Source organism: Schistocerca gregaria, chromosome 1 (genome assembly GCF_023897955.1).
Source record: "Schistocerca gregaria isolate iqSchGreg1 chromosome 1, iqSchGreg1.2, whole genome shotgun sequence".
In the NCBI taxonomy this organism is placed as follows: domain Eukaryota; kingdom Metazoa; phylum Arthropoda; class Insecta; order Orthoptera; family Acrididae; genus Schistocerca; species Schistocerca gregaria.
The window spans coordinates 167808792-167814791 of record NC_064920.1 but is presented as its reverse complement, the minus strand read 5'-3'; positions in this window follow the sequence as shown (position 1 = coordinate 167814791).

Genomic DNA, 6000 nt, shown 5'->3' with positions numbered 1-6000 from the left:
CAATGGGGGACAGAACCGGAGATCTTGCTGGCCAGGGTAGTTGACTTACACCTTCTAGAGCACGTTGGGTGGCACGGGATACATGCGGACGTGCATTTTCCTGTTGGAACAGCAAGTTTCCTTGCCGGTCTAGGAATGGTAGAACGATGGGTTCGATGACGGTTTGGATGTATCGTGCACTATTCAGTGTCCCCTCGACGATCACCAGAGGTGTACGGCCGGTGTAGGAGATCGCTTCCCACACCATGATGCCGGGTGTTGGCCATGTGTGCCTCGGTCGTATGCAGTCCTGATTGTGGCGCTCACCTGCACGGCGCCAAACACTCATACGACCATCATTGGCACCAAGGCAGAAGCGACTCTCATCGCTGAAGACGACACGTCTCCATTCGTCCCTCCATTCACGCCTCTCGCGGCACCACTGGAGGCGGGCTGCACGATGTTGGCGTGTGAACGGAAGACGGCCTAACGGTGTGCGGGACCGTAGCCCAGCTTCATGGAGATGGTTGCGAATGGTCCTCGCCGATACCCCAGGAGCAACAGTGTCCCTAATTTGCTGGGAAGTGGCGGTGCGGTCCCCTACGGCACTGCGTAGGATCCTACGGTCTTGGCGTGCATCCGTGCGTCGCTGCGGTCCGGTCCCAGTGTCGACGGGCACGTGCACCTTCCGCCGACCAGTGGCGACAACATCGATGTACTGTGGAGACCTCACGCCCCACGTGTTGAGCAATTCGGCGGTACGTCCACCTGGCCTCCCGCATGCCCACTATACGCCCTCACTCAAAGTCCGTCAACTGCACATACGGTTCACGTCCACGCTGTCGCGGCATGCTACCAGTGTTAAAGACTGCGATGGAGCTCCGTATGCCACGGCAAACTGGCTGACACTGACGGCGGCGGTGCACAAATGCTGCGCAGCTAACGCCATTCGACGGCCAACACCGCGGTTCCTGGTGTGTCCGCTGTGCTGTGTGTGTAATCATTGCTTGTACAGCCCTCTCGCAGTGTCCGGAGAAAGTATGGTGGGTCTGACACACCGGTGTCAATGTGTTCTTTTTTCCATTTCCAGGAGTGAATTATAACAATTGTAAAGATTTTCCTTTGAATACTCTGTTTTTCTTATGAAAATATGTTTGTCAAAATATTTATTGTCGCTGCTGTACATATTTGCTATGTTATGTAAGTACGTCAAACTTGGTGCCAATTAATGTGCCAAGTTAGCGAGCTAATGTGTCACAATAAGTAGAGGTATGTAAAGTTATGCGTATGTGGATGAGCGACTGGGCTACCTGCAGGTAGCATGCGAGGAGGTAAAGTTGTTGTACGGCTGAAGGCTAGTGGGCACAGGGTCCAGGGAGCGCCACAGCAGGTCCAGCTAGCCGGCCAGTACCGACCGGCAACTCCAGGTACAAAGACGATCGCCGTTGCCAGAAATGTGTTAATCCCAAAGCTGAGAATCTGGATGGCTGTTGCTCGCACGGCGTTTGTGCAGAAGGTGCACTAATCACAGCGAAGTGTCAGACAAAATTCTAACAGTTCTTTATTATTTACTGTCAAGTATTAAAGCAAATCAGCATTCATCTGTAATATCAGAAAAATGAGGTATACCCAATTACACAACAAAACTGTACAGGGGGTTTATAAATGAACAGTTATAAGTGATACGTCAAATGAAAGAGCAACTCAAACAGTTTTACCAAGAACCTTATAAATGTTCAATGTGAGCACCATTTGTCACATGGCACACATCAAGTCTATAGTAGAGTTCTTCCCAAACGTTGATAAGTGTGTCTGCAGTGATTGTAGCAACAGCTGCTTCAATCCGGTTTCTTAATTCAGTGAGGTCTGCTGGTAGCAGAGTCACGTACACACGATCCTTGGTGAAGCCCCAAAGGAAAAAATCGCATGGCGTTAGGTCGGGTGAACGTAGAGGCCATGGAAAACAAGCGCTGTCATTGGGCCCCTTGCTGCCTATCCAGCGCTTGGGTGCTGTGAAGTTCAACCAATCGCGCACTTCGCTATGCCAGTGCTCACATTAAACATTTATAAGGTTCTTGGTGAAACTGTGTGAGTCGCTCTTTCATTTGACATATCATTTGTTACTGTAACTTTGATATAATAAATATCATAAAGCGTTAAAACCTCGATATTCGTTCACAAATACCCTGTATTTTCAATATCTTTAAAACTACAGAAGTTAATATTTAAAAATGAATGAACATTTGCACAAAGAAGTTCTCAATTACCAAATTTTAAATACTTCATGCCATTTCAACATACTGTATCTCAGATGATACCATTGCACTGTTAACTATCATCTCTGAAAGCTATGTATCTGCAGCCATTTCATTTCTGGATTTATTACGTTTTTTTATAGCTCCTCATTGTGCAAATGTTTGTGAGAACATTTTATCCTCCACAGTTACACAGCACATGAATACAGCATGAATACCTCAGATTATGTCATACTTCGTAAGTATTCATTCACAGAATCCTGCTTCCCCAGTAACTTAAAATAAATATTAATTACAATCGATAATACAAAATCATGGCAATTTAAGTAATGGCCAACCATAGGTGTTAGCTGACACCTGCTTTGTAAAAGAGTTCCAAAAGATGCTTCTAACAAGCATCTTTTGGCATAATTATCCGTTACCGTGCTTAAGCATATAATATCCTGCAAGAGGCGTAAATAAACATTTAACTGACGTGGTGAACACATAGAAAGGATTCTGTGGTTATCGCAATGGTTCCAAGATCTCCAAATTATGTTTTTACTCAGCATATTTTCGCTAATAAAAGTTCATGATTCGCTGTATCTGTATAATGGACACTTCACACATATACGTGAGGTAGGGAACTTAAAATGACTGGCAAAAACTTTGTACATCTGGAAAGGCTATAAATTCACAAAAATATTTCTGACAACATATTTACGCTTTTAAGATACAAATCATAATCTGGGCGTTTTCGATTAACTGCGAGGCCACGAAACCAGAAGCCAGGAATCCGGAAAAAATGTAAAGGAAACGATTTTGTGTCAATCTACATTTTGTGTAATTATTTAATATTTATGTGTGTCATAGTATACAAATGTGCCGAAGTATATAAATAAAATGACAAAACTTAACTGACCTATAGAATTCGTTTTATACGGGGTGGTCAGTCTGAAAAGCTTGTATGTGTGTTGCAACGTAGGTGGTGCTGATAACTATCTGTTAAAAAGAAATCGATATGATGCGCTGTTTCCGAGGTAATATAGCACTGAGGTCAGCCAATCAGGCCGCTTCGAGCACAAACTGAAGCGGCCTGCTAGAGACGGAGTCGCAAAATGTGTTATTCGTTTGGTTTCCTAAAAGCGAACAAGAGAGAAATACAAAATTTGAACATGGGACGGCAGTAACGATCGAAGCATAGACAAAGGCTGTCATCTACGCTATGAGAACAACTGACATTAATTGTGCCATACGAACCGCTTGGATTTTCGTGTGCAGTCTTAATTAACTCAGAAATCACGAAATGTACGGCCTGTCGAATTTGATGTTAACAACCTTCTGAGTGTTTCTGACCATATAAACAGCACATCCTGCCGCAGGCGGGAAGAGAGGGGAACCAGGTGAAAAATGCTCTTATCAGAGCACAAAAAAGGCGAATATGTTCTTTAAAAGAATCTGAAAGAAAAGTGATGAATCCTCATTCCACCTTCCACACCAAAAATTTTGACATGCGAACTTTTCCGCGCTTGTTTGTACTGAAAGAGAGAGGCAGAGAGACAGTGACGCTGTAAGAGAGAGGAAAGAGTTCCAGTGGAAGAGAAAGAGAGAGGAAACAGTGTTGGTGGGAGAGAGAAAGTGGCAGTGAATTTGAAAGTGAGAGATGGATGAAAACAGTAGCAGTGGGATAGGACAAGAGAGGAGATATTGACGGTCAGCAAGAGACTGAGTGAGGGAGATGGATGGAGGTAGAAACAGTGGAAGCAAAATAGAGGGGAGACTGTGGAAATTAAAAATACTGGAGAGTGGAGACCATACATAGGCTTGGATGGTCTGTACCCTCCAAGACCAGAGAACTTTAACACATAGGTATAGAGGAGGGCGCATTTTCGACCGAAATTTTAAAGATATAGGTATAGGGAAAAAAACGGGGCAGGTGTGAGAAGGATCCGCGCACTGAGGGTTCCGTACAGACTTAACTATGTATAGAAACGGTTTACGCATTCCGTGAATCTGGGTAAATGACGAGTTTTGCCTGTTATTGACAGTGATACTGCTAAGATATCGGTCACAGGGGTGACAAACCTTTCGAAATGTTTTAATGTCAAGTCTCTGTATGTCTCATTTTTATGCAGGATGGTTGCGAGACCTCCCTCTTCAATATAAAATGTCAAATCAAAAACAGCTTCAGCTGTCTTAGTTCCAATTTTGCTTTATTTTTGTCATCAATTTCAGTGCTACATTACGCCACTGACCGACGTGTAGCAGCAACACCACCTCCCGTGCAATCGAAATAGGGGCCAGAGTACAGTCACTGGTGTCAATAGTCTTCTTTTTAACAGCAAGATCCCTTCTTTCATCATTTTCAGACAAGAGGTGGGATTCTTCCCATACACCAGTCAGGGTTTCTGAAGATGGGATACTGTTAACGCCGAAACTGGCAGCAAAAATACAGGGGATAGGCAAAATAATGTGAACAGTGGTAGTAATGGTATGGTTGTGTTTGACGGTCAACAACGCAGATAAGGCACGTGTTGTGCCGGACTGTGCGTGTTCAGTACGGACTAGGCATCGGTGCAGGTTGTCTACGAGTAGTGCAAACTTCGTATCTGAGGTCAGAGGCCGAGTTCGGCGTGCAATGAAAGACCTAACAGAGTTCCAGAGAGGGCCCGATTAACTGGTGCATTAATCACCAAGACAATCACGTTTTTTAATATTTCAAGAATAAATGTTTCGACAGTCATCACAGCCTACACAATATACGGAAAGACATTATCGTGTAAACGTAATAGTGGGCGCAGATCAAAGCTAAATGACAGAGATTGTCATACGCTAACACGAATTGTGTCAAACCAACACAAAAGTATGGCGGCTAAGTCACTACAGACATCAATAGCAGTAGTCGAGACCCAGTATCTATCGACACTGTTGGCCGAGAACTCCATAAAGTGAATATTCATGGACGAGCTGCTATACCGAAACCATTAGTGACGACAACCATTCAAAGAAGCATAAAACATGGAGTCAGGAGCATAAATCCTGGAACGCTGATCAGTGGAAACATGTCATACGGTCCGACGAGCCAACGTTTTCGTTATTACCAACATCGGGCAAGGTTGTCGTCTGGATAACGTCTAAGGAAGCCTACAGTCCTGATTGCTTGATTCCAATGGTAAAGCATGCAGGTGGAAGTGTGATGGCGTGGGCAGCCATATCGTGTATCTGGTGGTCCCATCATTGCTCTCAAAGGTCGTGTTATAGCCAACGATTATGTGAACATTCTAGGTGTCCAGGTGCACTGAATGGTTCAAATGTTGTTCCCCGACAATGATGCCACATTTCAGGACGATAATGCACCCATTCACACTGCTCGGACAGTACAATCGTGTTATGAGGAGCATACAACTGAGCTGCAGCGTCTTCCCTGGCCAGCACAGTCCCCAGACTTGAACATTATCGAACCCTTGTGGGCGGTATTGGAGTGCAGACTCCGGAGCAAGTTTTCGCCTCCCTCGTCACTACAGGAGTTAGTAGAGGTTCTGATCGAAGAGTGGCATAACATTCCGCTGGAGACTATACAATCATTATATACCAGTATTCGAAGAAGAAGAAGAATCGCAACTGTATTAAGGGCAAATGGGGGTATAATCCCAAATTAATAAACCATTCCCAAGTAAGTACAGGTATTCACATTATTTTGCCTATTCCCTGTATACCAAAATTGGAAATATAGACGACTGAAGGTGTTTTGACCTGATGTTTTAATATCAAGTTTAAAGTCGGATAA